Source organism: Callospermophilus lateralis, chromosome 11, assembly GCF_048772815.1.
Source record: "Callospermophilus lateralis isolate mCalLat2 chromosome 11, mCalLat2.hap1, whole genome shotgun sequence".
Lineage (NCBI taxonomy): Eukaryota > Metazoa > Chordata > Mammalia > Rodentia > Sciuridae > Callospermophilus > Callospermophilus lateralis.
The window spans coordinates 51,918,960-51,933,158 of record NC_135315.1 but is presented as its reverse complement, the minus strand read 5'-3'; positions in this window follow the sequence as shown (position 1 = coordinate 51,933,158).

The following is a 14,199-nucleotide window of genomic DNA, read 5'->3' as shown; positions in this document are numbered from 1 at the left end:
CAATGATCATACATGCATACAATGGAATATTATGCAGTTGCTAAAGATGATGTCATAGAGCCACATACACTGATATGAGAACAAATCATGGTTTAGTAAATTGAAAGTATGAATACAAAAGAAAATAGTTCCACTTTTATTTTTATAAATATGTACCCACAGGGAAAAAAAAGACTGAAAAGATATATTTATAAGAGGTGTCTATCTCTAGATGAGTTACATATTATTTTTGTGTTTATCCATATTTTCCCAATTTTACACAGTAAACATGTTATTCTTTATAATCCAAGGAATGAAAGTCATCAAAAACTCTAGACACAATCACTAAAAGTTGCTATTTTCCAGCCGGGTGCTCTGGCATACGCCAGTAATCCCAGAAACTCAGGAGGTCTAGGAAGGAGGATTGCAAGTGGCCAGCCTTGGCAACTTAGTGAGGTCCTAAGAAACTTAGCAAGACCTTGTCTCAAAATAAAAAACAAAAAGGGCTTGGGATATGGCTCAGTGGTAAAGCAACCCTGGGCTCAATCCCCTGTACCAAGAAAAAAAAAAAAAAAAAAAAGGCTATGCTCTGAGTCTAAACCTATAAGAAAATAAAAGATCAACCATAAACCATACGCCTCATTACAGAGCTGGCCACGCATTTGTAACAACAATTCTCCTACCCCAGTAGAAAAATGAGCAATGGATATAAATGGGTAAAAAGTAGAAGAAATACAAATGGCCAATAAACACAGAACAAGGTCCTCAAACATGATACCAGTAAGTTTTAAAAGTATAATAAGTAGCTTTGAGTGTAGCTCAGTTGTTCAGTGTCTGTTCAGCATGCAGGAGGCCCTGGATTCCATCCCCAGAACCAAAATCAATTAATTAATAATTTTATAAAATTAAAATAACAAATATCACTTTTTCCCTTTCACATTCTCAAAGTTTAAAACAAATTATGCCTCGTGCTGATAAAAGTGTAAGCCGATTCCCTCCTACCGCTCCAGTAGGAGTGAAAGATGCTGTCACAAGTTACCATGATGGATTAAATACATGTATCTTCACTTCCTTCCCTGAAACCCCCCACACAAAAAAGACAACACAAGGATCATTCAAAGGTATGAACCCCGGGCTGGGGATGTGGCTCAAGCGGTAGCGCGCTTGCCTGGCATGCCTGCGGCCCGGGTTCGATCCTCCGCACCACATACAAACAAAGATGTTGTGTCCGCCAAAACTTGAGAAATAAATATTAAAAATTCTCAAAAAAAAAAAAGGTATGAACCCACAGGACGGAGTATGGCAAAGGAGACAACAGAGGACAAGAGACATCTGCAGAATCTTGAGATCCTGTGAGCAGATGGGTGAGTGGTAGGGATGCACCGGGTCAGAGAAGACTGGAAACTAGATCCTGTCGGAAGCAAGTGGCACTGTGCCTCTGAACTCCAGAGAGGCTCCGGAACTGGAGGCGCCAGCTACTTCAGAAAGCAGACTGGGGGTTGGGGGGCGGCGGGCTAAAGACAGGAAGAGTTCTTGAAAGTATGGTGTGTTTACAGAGCATTTAGACTGTGGACTTCAAAGCCCACGTCAGATCATTTACCCGATTCTCACCCAGCAGGTAAAGGAAGTGTACTTTTTGGAGAAACTAGAGAAGTTCCAGACTTCAGAGGACTGGGTACAACTGAGGGTGGGGTTAAGTCACTACACTCTAAAGGGAAAGGGAATTTGGGTAGAAAATTCTCCCCAATCCATACATTGAATGACGAGACCCCAGTTCCTTTCTCCTGGGGGCCTCCAAGAATTTTGGCAGCCAGGATTGCACCATCCAGGTAGGAGACCAGAGAATTTTTTTTTCACGGTGTCTCCCAATCACATGGCTCCATTCCCCACACTTAATCACCCTACAAAGAAACCCCAAAACCAACAAGCGCAGACACACACACACACACACACACACACACACACACACATACTCGCGCACACATACTCACGCACACAATTGCTTAGAATCCATGAGGCTAAGGATTCCATCCACAGCACCACAAAAATAAATAAATAAAAATGAACATTGAATAAGAAACCACCAAACAAGTGAGGAAGACTTGGGGGTGAAAGACAGGTCAAAATAACACAAAAGAAATTTAGGAACTATAACCCGGCTCTGTGGTGCATGCCTGTAATTCCAGTAGTTTGGGAGGCAGAAGTAGGAGAATCATGAGTTCAAAGCTAGCCTCAGCAACAGAGAGGTGCTTAGCAACTCAGTGAGACACTGTCTCTAAATAAAATACAAAATAGGGCTGGGGATGTGGCTCAGTGGTTGAGTGCCCCTAAATTCAATCCCTGGTACCAAAAAAAAAAAAAAAAAAAGTATGACATCTTTAGGAACTATAGACACAGGGAGCAGAAATCCAGGGAAAAAAATACTTCAATAAATATCTTTAGAGAAATAAACTTCATGACTTCAACAGGAAGCAAGAACACAGGATCACAAAAAAGAAATGAGAACAAAAGCCCTTAAAAAAAAGTGAGGGTCAAAAAAATATGTGAGTATTGAAATAAAAATATTTATTTAAAGGGTATGACCATAAAATTAAGAAAAATGTCCCAAAGTAGAGAACCAAAGAAAGCTCTCCTAAATAGGAGATTAAAAGCAAGAATAAAAACCAAGATGTAGCTCAGTGGTAGAACACTTGCCTAGCATGCACAAGATCCTGAGTTTGATCCAAAAATAAAAATAAAAAACAAAAGCAAGAATAAACTCAAATGTATGAAATATGATATGTCAAAAAAAAGAATAAACTCCAAATTCCAACATCCAAACAATAGAAGTTCCAGAAAGACAGAATAAAGAAAAGAAATTATTATTTTTTTTTATTTTTTTTTTAGATTTTTTTGTTACTGGGATCTAACTCGGGGGTATTTTGCCACCAAGCCACATCCCCAGCCCTTTTAGTTTTTTAGAGACAGAGTCTCACTAAATTGCTGAGGGTCTTGCTAAATTGCTGAGGCTGGCCTTGAACTATAGATTCTCCTGTCTCAGCCTCCCAAGTCACTAGGGTTACAGGAATGCGCCACCATGCCCAATAGAAGAAATTATTTTTAAAATAATAACAATTCAAGAAAATTTTCCGGAACTGAATAACATGAAACCCCACTGAAAGAATCTCTAAGTGTATAGGGAAATGAAAGAAAAAACACCACCACAGAGGAAATTTCAGAATCCCAGAAATGAAGACACACTCCTAAAGACTTCCGCAGACATCAAACCAGGTCACCTTCAAAAGACCAAGAATCAGATAACTTAAGATTTCTCAACAATGTACTAGAAGCGTGAAGATAATGACATGTTGTTTTAAAATAGGGAAAATCATTTTCAACTCAGAGTGCTAGATTAAGCCAGACCCATAAACAAGGATAAGGATAAGGACCTTTTTAGAGACAGTCAAAACCTCAAAAGAGTTATCTTTTATGTAAATTGGAAGATGTCTGTCACCAAAATAAGAAAGTAAACAAGGAGGAAAATGTGGAATCCATACAAAAGGACAAATACGTCATGATTCTCCTTATATGAGGTACTTAGAAAAGTCAAATTCACAGGAACAGGAAATAGAACAGAGGTGTCCAGGAACTGAGAGAAGGGGAAATGGGGAATTAGCATTTAACGGGTACAGAGTTTCAGTAGGAGATGGAGTGTGGTGATGGTTCTACCACAATATACATGTACATTTATGCATTGAACTGTACATTTAAAAAATTATTAAAATGATGCTGTATGCTATATGTATTTTACCACAATTTAAAAAATGTGAAATTTTTTAAATCCTTAAAATTTTTAAAATTTAAATTTTACCACCCAGCACAGTGGTACATACATGTAAACCCAGCAACTTGGGAGGCTGAGGCAGGGGGATTACAAGTTTGAGACCAACTTCAGTAACTTAGTGAAGCCCTAAACAACTTAGTGAGAACCTGTCTCAAAACTTAAGGGGCTGGGGTTGTGGCTCAGTGGTAGCACACTTGCCTAGCATGCATGATGCACTGGGTTCGATTCTCAGCACCACATACAAATAAATAAAATAAACATCCATCAACAACTAAAAAATATTTAAAAAAAAAAAAAAAAGATGGCCTGTGGCTTTATTTAAAAAAAAAAAAAAAGCTTAAAAATATAATAAAAAATACATGGGCTGTGGATATGGCTCAGTAGTCAAGCACCCATGGATTCAATTCCTAGTACCTTAAAAAAAAAAAAAAAAAAAAAAAAAAAAAAAAGCTGGGGATGTGACTCAGTGGCTTAATCCCCAGTATCAATAAATAAACAGATAAAAATAAATAAAATTTTTATTTGAGAATGTGAAATGGCATCTGGGGATGTAGCTTAGAGGTACAGCGCTTGCCTAGCCTGCTCAAAGCCCTGGGTTCAATCCCCAACACTAAAAATAATAAAATAATAATAAGTAAAATGTCAAGAAGAATTTCTTTGAATTAAAACTGGGATCCCGGAAAAAAAAAAAAAAAAAGAGGATCCATACAAGGGAATGAAATGAAAAGTGGATTTCTAAGATGATGTTTAGGAGAGTCTGAGGACAACACTATGCAGCAGATCTAGGGAGCAATCAGACCAATCAGAGCACTAGGATGAGGCTCCAGGGAAGATGTCCCTGAGGAATGGAAGGAAGGAAGGAAGGGAGAGACAAAAGGGGGAAGGAAGGAGGGAAGGAAGAGATTGTCTGATGTGTCTAACCATGTGGATAGGAATTTAGTAACTCTGTTGGAGAAGAATCAGTGATATGTATATAAAAACTAAGCAAATAAGCCTGGTGAGATGGCGCACACCTGTAATCCTAGCGGCTCTGGAAGCTGAGACGAGACAATTGCAAATCCAAAGCCAGCTCTACAGAAGTGAGATGCTAAGCAACAGCAAGATGCTAAGCAACTCAGTGAGACCCTGGCTCTAAATAAAATACAAAATAGGTCTGGGGATGTGGTTCAGTGCTCCAATGCCCCTGAATTCAATCCCCCATACTCCCCCTGCAAAAAAAATAAAATAAGCAAATGAAAAAACAGGCATCAACTCCTGGAAAAAAAAAAAAGAAAGAAAAAAAAGGAACATTATCACCATTATCATGATGATGATGATCATTGCATAGATCAGAGAATGGCAATTAGACAGTAACAGTATAGTGTCTATATAACAGTTCATCTCCTGAGCATTTATCCTAAGGGAAAAATAAGACTAGTAGGCAAGTATGTATATTGAATGGTGTTTTCTACAGCACTGTTCATTATTATAGAAATAAAATGGAAACCTCCAACCATACATTGATAGGTTAATGAAATTATGGCATATGCACATAATTGGAATACTACACAACAGTTAAGGATAAGTATTTATGAATTAACCTAAGATGACTCAAGAGACAGTAACTGAAAAAAGTTACAGGACAGTAAGTAGAATTTAACATTAAAAAAAAAAAAAAAATTTAGGGGCTGGGGTTATGGATCAGTGGCAAAGCACTTGCCTAGCACATACAAGGTCCTGGGTTCCATCCTCAGCACCACATAAAAATAAATAAAGGTATTGTGTCCAACTACAAATAAAAATAATAATAATAATAAAAATAATAAAATATTTTAAAAAATATATTTAGGGGCTAGGGTCATAGCTCAGTGGTAGAGCGCTTGCCTAGCACGTGTGAGACCCTAGGTTCCGTCCTCAGCACCACATAAAAATAAATAAACAAAATAAAAGGTATTGTGTCCATCTACAACTAAAAAATTATTTAAAAAAAATTATTTAGAAGTCAATAAGTAGCTCAGTGGTAAAGTGCTATTCTAGCATGTGCCAGGTCCTGGGTTCAATTCCCTACCACCTCACACTGCAAAACAAAAGGAAAAAAAAAAGTGCAGAAGTCTGTAGGAATAAAATTGTAGATGATCTTTAGTTTCTCTCTATTGTAATGCTTAAATTTTTATCAACTGTCATAAAAATTTCACCTAACTGGAAAAAATTTCACCTAACTCCATTTAGAAAATTAAATAAAAGCAAATTAACTCCACCAAGCCTTGTGGCGCATGATTATAATCCCAGCAACTCAGGAGGCTGAGGCAGAAAGATCCCTAATTCAAAGCCAGCCTCAGCAACTTAGTGAGGCCCTAAGCAACCTAGGGAGACTCTGCCTCTAAATAAAATATAAAAAGAACTGGGGGGCGGTGCTGGGGATGTGGCTCAAGCAGTAGCTCGCTCGCCTGGCATGCGCGGGGCGCTGGGTTCGATCCTCAGCACCACATAAAAAGTAAAATAAAGATGTTGCGCCCACTGAAAACTAAAAAATAAATATTAAAAAAATCTCTCTCTCTCTCTCTTAAAAAAAAAAAAAAAAAGAATTGGGGATGTGGCTCAGTGGTTAAGTGCCCCCAAGGTTTAATTCTCAGTACAAAAAGAAAGAAAGAAAGACAGAAATAAAAATTACCCCCAAACCCTGAAGAATCTTAGAGTTTACAAAATACCTTTACAATCACTGTCTTAAGCGTCACAAAAATTCAACAAAATATAATGGTTTGACATATGTGAGACCCCAGGTTTGGGTTTCATTCCCCAAGACTGCAATAAGTAAATAGAACAAAGAAAATCAAATTAATATGATCAGAATCTTTGAGACGTGAGGACAGACAACGTAGTTTCAAGAAGCCATCAAAGCAAACCCTTAGTGTCAGCTATTACAGGGATATAACCAACTTCACAAACTGACCTCAGCCTTTGTTAATCCCCCCACCACAGAGGCAGACACCAGGAGCCCCCCCACCAGGGCATCTCTAGGGCCAGCCCTAAGTACTATGGAAACATCACCCTGATTTAAAGCATGTAGGTAACCTTAGGTGCCCGGGGAGAGGAATTCATAGCAGCAGGGCTGAGGTTTTACAGGCTGTGACGAAGCCTTGCATGAGGTCAGGACCAGGATGGCCCTTGGCTTCTCTTAGCCCCTCTTGGCCCTGGCTCAGACCTTCTTGAAACCACCCCCTGTCTCCCCACATTCCTAGGCACCTGGTCCTGGGTCCTCTGCTGATCTGGTCCACAGGAGCACACAGGTCCACGCTGTGAACCAGCTGAAACAAAGCAGAAGTCAACAGGAAGAATAAGAATCACGGGCTGACAACTCAGGGACAGGAAGTGATTTAGAGCCAGGAAGGCTGGGGCCTGCTGTCTAGAAGTGAGGTAACCCTGGCAGCCTGTGGCTCAGCAGGAGTTGAGCAAGACTTCAGTGCTTAAGCAAGAGAAGAAGGAAGCCAGGTCCAGCTCCTCAGCCAGGCTTCCAGGGCTCCTCACCTCCCCTGTGTGCACATAAGCCACAGGTCTTCTAGGTAAACTTTCTGTCCTCTCCCGGCTTTTCTGCCTTTGTCCCTATACTTAGAGGGCATAGTCAAGGGGAAGAGTTGTCATATGTAATAAGGGGAGGAGATGACTGGATGTCACTGTTCATTTTATCCTTCCCATAGATCCTGGCACAACTCATAATATGGTAAATAAGAGAACAAACTAGGGCTGGGGTGTAGCTCAATGGTAGAGCACTTGCCTAGCATGCATGAAGCCAGGTTTGATCCCTAACTCTGAAAATGAAAGAAACAGAGAGAGAATGAACTTAAAAGTAAGATAGCCTCAATCTGTTACTTTAAGTGAGAACTTGAATAAGCATTTTGCCTCTCTGAGTCTCTTTTTTTCCCCATTTTCCCAGGACTGACTTCATGGTGTTATTTGCAGCTTAAATGAGATAATGTGTCTAATTGGTTTCACACAAATCCCTAAATGAGTCCCTTTATCTATCATTGATTGACTCCTTTCTGGCCCAAGGCTTTAGCAGATCAGACCACCCTGGTCTGAAGAGCAACCTTGGACACCTCTTGCCTTCACAGTGGCTTTAGTTCTCATCTGTCAATCTTACCAAACAGAAGAGGAATCATCAGTAAAAACTGCTACTGAGCCAGGTACAGAGGCTCACGCCTGTAATCCCAGTGGCTCAGGAGGCTGAGACAGGAGGATCCTCTAGAGGCTGAGTCAGGAGGATGGTGAGTTCAAAGCCAGCCTCAGCAAAAAGTAAGGTGCTAAGCTACTCAGTGAGAACCTGTCTCTAAATAAAATACAAAAGAGGGCTGGGGATGTGGTTCAGTGTGGTCAAGTACCCCTGAGTTAAAAAAAAAAAAAAAAAAAAAAGCTACTGATAATAAATGTGAAATAAGTGGCTAACCATGTTTACTCTCTAAATGCCAATTGAATCCAAAAAATGAAATGATGTTTTGTCTGCAATTTAAAAACAACAACAACAAAAAAAAACTGCTGACGAAGCCCTTCATTGAGAATACCTCTCCTGTGGGGATGTTTTAGCTCCCCAGGGTCACCCAGTGAAGGTAGGGGCAGTGCAGACTTATCTCTGTGTCCCCAGAGCACTGTGAATCTTAGAGGTACTATGAAAACATCACCTTGATTTAAAGCATATAGGTAACCTTAGGTACTGGGTAGAAGAATTCATAGCAGCAGGGCTGAGGTTTTATAGGCTGTGACAAAGCCTTGCATGAGGACAGGGCCAGGGTGGCCCCTGGCTTCTCTTAGCTCCTCTCACAATCCCCTAAGGGCCCCAAAGATGTGAAACACATGAGTGTGCAGAAAGCCATAGACCCTCCAGGAAGTTCTCCTCCACCACCCCATCCAGCACCAGCAGGAAGCCTGATAAGCTTGCAGCACGCTTATATCCCATCAATAGCAGCCCTCAAGTTTGCCACCTGCCAACAAGAGAACCCCCTGACTCTCTGTCTTCATCTCCCTGACCCCATCTCAGATGATGGATATTCTAACAGCCGAGATAATCCCATCTTGATAATTGCCCCTTACCAAGGTGGGCGTGGTGGCACACGCCTGTAATTCGGCAGCTCACTGAAGCAGGAGGAGTGCGAATTCAAAGTGTCAGCCTCAGCAACTTAGCAAGACCCCAAGCAACTTAGTGAGACCCTGTCTCAAAATTTTTAAAAAAAGGGGGTTCAGTGATTAAGTGCCTGAGGTTTCAATCCCCAGTACAAAAAAAAAAAAAATGTCCCTTATTTTATGCTTCCTCCAACTTATCATCTCACCAGGACTGCCCACCTGACCCAATACTTCTCTTAGTGTACCCCAAGCTTTGTTGAGGCTTACTTGGTGCTAGGCATTTTTTAATTTGTTTTAATTAGTTATACATGACAGTAGAATGCATTTATGCACTTAGATATATCTTACATAGACGGGATATAATTTCTCATTTTTCTGAGTGTACATGTTGCAGAATCATATTGGTCATGCAGTCACATATATACATACAGTAATAATGTCTGTTTCATTTTATTATCTTTCCTACCCCCATGTCCCCTCCCCTCCCTGCCCTTCACTTCCCTCTACCTAATCTAAGGTAAAGCTGTTCTTCTCTAGTGCCCCCTGCCTTATTGTAAATTAGCAACTGCATATTAGAGAAAATGTGATAAGCATTTTAATAAATGCTTTACCCACAATATCCCTGCATTAACCTCAATAACTCTTTAAGGTAAAGGCTGCTACTAGTTCTATTTTACAAATGAGGAAACTGAGCCCAAAGGAGGTCATGCCACTTTCCCAAGGCCACACAATGTGTTAGCTTTCCATTACTATAACACATACCTGAGATAAGTCAATTTATAAAGAGAAAAGGTTTATTCGGGCTCAAAGCTTTGGAAGTTTCAGCCCATTACTCATTGCTCCCATACCTCTGGGCCTGTGGTGAGGCAGCAGATCATAATAGGGAGTGTATGGAGGAGTAAAAAGCCGCTCACTTCAGGCCAGGACATGAAGGGGAGCAGAAGAGATTGGGGTCCCATAATTCCCTTTGAGGACACACCCCCAATGGCCTGGAGACCTCTCCCTAGGCCCCACCTCTTAAAGGTTACACCACCACCCGAAAGCAGCAAGCTGGAGACCAAGACTTTAATACCTGGACTTCTGGGGAACATTCCAAACTGTAGCACACAGTACGGGGGGAAATCACACTATAACATGTATTTCCAGTATTTCTGTGAAATCCTGTTTACTCCAGGTTGCTATTAACTCTGAAGGAAGAGCTGAGGTTTGCTTGTCTCTCAACTCCCATGTTGCTCAGACAAGATCTTGCTTGCACAATGAGCATGTTCTAAACTTCAGAACTACTGAGCATGAGTCATCACTAGATAGAGGGTTAAAAATGCAGAATCCCAGACTCCACCCAAGTCCTACATGAAAGGAGACAGACAGACAGGAGTGATGGGAACAGGAGATTAGGGGAATTATTCCATAAACTGGACCCATTGAGCTGATACCTGCATGCTTTCACTTTTCAAAAGCAATTTACTTGCAGACAGACCTTCCTGGCTTAAGTCCACAGGATATTTTATACTACTCAGAAAACTACCTTTTATTTGCAGGAAAAATGCAGGCCCTGAAATGCTGATAAGAACACAAGTTACCTTGAAGGGAGACTTTTGTAACCCTTACACAGACTAGATCCTAGACCTCAGGGACATAAGGATAATTCCCCCTACCTATAAAATCAGTAAGAACTGGTTCCAATTAGAACTGGTCAGCATGAGCCAAAGTGACCTAGAGTTTTGTGGCAGTGGGGACTTTAAAGTTTGATGTTATCCTGATGTCAGTAGAAGAGATGGATGTGAGTAGGGCTCTCTGGAAATTTCCCTGGGAGCCAAATAAAACTGGAGGACAGGAGAAGGATACTATCCCTCTCCTCTCTGATAGGACCCACTCTCTCTCTTGAGAGTTCCTTATTTCCCTTTTCCTGTCCCTTCTAATAGACTCACATATGTTATTCTAAGCTACATGTCTGAAATCTTTCTGGCATGATTGCAAGAATTGGGGTAAAGGGGTCCCTTTGTGCTGCCTCAGTTTCTTGGAAGGCCCCAGCTCTGTAACACTACAGAATCAGAAATTGCATTTTTAAAACAGAACAGGTAACTGGTATGCTCATCAAAATTTAAAGCAAACAAACAAAAAAATTTGGTGTAAACAGAATTGAATTGATAGAGCTACACAGGCATCCATGTGCAAATCAAGAATAGGAAAGCAAAAACAAAAAACCCGGTAAGGCGATTGATCTTGAAGACTGCTCCTCTCCAGGAAGCACAAATTTAAAAAATATTAGGGCAAGGAGGTTCCCCTATCCTCCCTAGGTTTTTCACTTCCTGGATATTCCAGCCCAGTCCCATGATGTTGGGACTCAGGACTCTGGATAGCAATGAGACATCTTTAGGGCGCCACCTGCTGGTCTTAATTAGATATGCATCATGCGTTTAGGCTCCAGGCAGGCGTTCCATCCGCAGTTCAAATCTCGGACCTTCTGTAGGGAATGACTTGGTCGTTTCTAGTCTTGATTTATTTCTGCTCCTTCAACACTCACCATTGGCTTTTCCTGTCAGATAACTCCTTAATCTCTAAATGACAGCAATGCAGCATTCGATGTTTCCTTAGACCCTTGACCTTGTTGAGTTCCTAGTAGGTGCAAACATCAAGACTTCCAAAGGAGCCCTGTAGTCCCAGCACTCAGGAAGAGGCTGAAGAATTACTTGAGTCCCTGAACTCAGTATCAGACTGAACAATAGAGCTAGGCCCTATCTCAAAAAAAAAAAAAAAAAAAAAAAAAAAAAAAAAAAAAAACTTCAACAGTACATTTTTCTTCTCACTAGCATCAAAGCAAGTGATCAGTAAACAAACTAGGCATTAATGTTCTTACTAAGAAAAAGGCACAAAAATTTAAAACTGGTCCGTATAAGTTAGTATTTTCAACATTCACATGGACATAATTCCGTTTACTTCTATTCATACCATCTAAAAATCAATAAGAAGCATCGATATAGAAAACCGGGTAAAAAAACACAGGTAAGTTGAAAGCAAAAGAAATGCAAATAGTCAAAGGCATTTTTAAGAAACTTACTTATTTTTTTCTTTCTTAGATTTATTCTGTAATAACTGGATTTTTTTAAAAAAATTGCTCCATTAGCTTCTTAATTTTGCATTCCTGTATTATCCTTTTAATAGTTACCTTAAGAAATTACAATATTTATCCTTATTAGTCTATTATAATTCATAGTTTTACCATTCCTCAGATAATGTAAGAATCTTTTGATTTAAAACAACTTATTCCCTTCTTGCCTTTTAGCTAAAATTGTCAAATAACACACACACACACACACACACACACACACACATATATATATCTTTAAGTCATTAATATTATTATTGTTCTATATAGTCAATATTCAAATCTTTTCCCCATATATTTACCTCTTTTCATTCATTTGTACCTGTATTTCTCTACTTTCATTAGGTTCGTCTTTCTGCCTGAAGAACTTCTTTTAGCATTTTAGTATAGTTCTTTCCACAATGAATTCACTCTGGTTTATTTGTAAATCTTTTCTTGATAGTTTGGATCTGCAGTGTCCCTGAAAGGCCCATGTATTAAAAGCTTTGTTCTCAGCCTTGCACTATTGGAAAATGTTGGAACCTTCAAAAGTTGGGACATAGTAGGAGGTTTTAGGTCACTGGGGGCACATCCTTGAAGGGGATAATAGGACCCACCCTTCCTGGCTTTGCTCTGCCCTTGCGCTCCACCTGATGTGCCACCTCAGGCCCAAAGCAATAGGGCTAATCAAAATTGTGAGCCAAAATAAACCTTTTATCTTTATAAATTGATTTATCTCTGGTACTTTTTACAGTAATAGAAAACCAACGCATTTTATTTTATTCCACCTTTGTTTTTTGATTGTTTGTTTACTGGGATTTTTTGTTTGTTTATTTTTGTTTTGTTTTGTTTTGTACCAGGGGTTGAACCTAGGGGCACTCAACCACTGAACAACATCCCAGCCCTTTCTGTTTTTTTTTAATTTTGAGTTGCTAAGGCTGTCTTTGAACTTGCGATCCTCCTGCGTTAGTCTCCCAAGTCACTAGCCAATCTCCACCTTTATTTTTGAAGAATATTTTTCTCTTTAGAAAATTCTAGATTGGTAGCTATTTTCTTTCAGCACTTTAAAGATTACAACATGTATTCTTGACATTGTCTTCTGATTTCCATCATTTATCTTGAAAGTGAACTGTCAGAATTATTGCTCCTCTAAAGGTAATGTGTCTTTTTTTTTTTTTCCTTAATCAAATTTTAAGAATTATCTTTGTATTTGGTTCCAGAAGTCTTACTACAGGGAAGAAAGAGGGAAGAGGGTTAGCAATGATGGTGGAATGTGATGGACATCATTAACCAAAGTACATGTATGAAGACATGAGTTGGTGTGAATATACTTTATATACAGAGATATGAAAAAATGTGCTCTATATGTGTAATAAGAATTGTAATGAATTCTGAGGTCGTGTATTTAAAAAATTAAATTAATTTAAAAAAATAAATAAATACTTGTACTATTATCTATAGCTAAAAAAAAGTCTTACTACAGTGCTCCTAGTTTTGTATTTATTTTCCTTGAGATTTTCAGAGTTTCTTGAATCTGTGATTGAATGTCTTTCATCAATACTGTAAAATTCAGAGTCAATAACTCAACTATTACTCCTGACCCAGTCACTTACTCTCCTTACTAAGAAATTCTAATTAATATATTTAGAACATTTATATCATGCTTTATATGCTTTTATGTTCTTTTCTGTACTTATATCTTTTTTTCACTCCATATTTCAGACTGAATATTTTCTACTGACCTATCTTCCAATTTGATAATCTTCTCTTCTATTATATCTAATCTACTATTGAACCTATCTAAGTTTTTAGTTTAATAATTATGTTCATCAGTTCTACAACTTTTTTTTAGTTTTTTTTAATGATGAATAGTTCTTCATCAACTTTCTTGAATGCATTAGAGTCTATATATTATATTACCAATATCTTGTTCTCCTTTGGATCTGCCTTTTTTTTTTAAGATGGGGGTCTCTCTATGTTGTTCACAGGTCTTTATCCCTTGGGCTCAAATGATACTCCTGCCTCAACCTCCAAAGTAGCCTGAACTACACAAAGCCTAGCTTTGCTTCTGTTCTTTTCCTCTTGATTTTTATTGGTCTTGTCTCCTGGCATATTTGCAAATTTTTGTTAAATGCTGGATGCTGGGTAGAATGAAAAATTAGAGGCTCTGGATGATGTTTCTCTCCAGAAAAGATGTGTATCTTTTTTTCAGGCAGTTAGA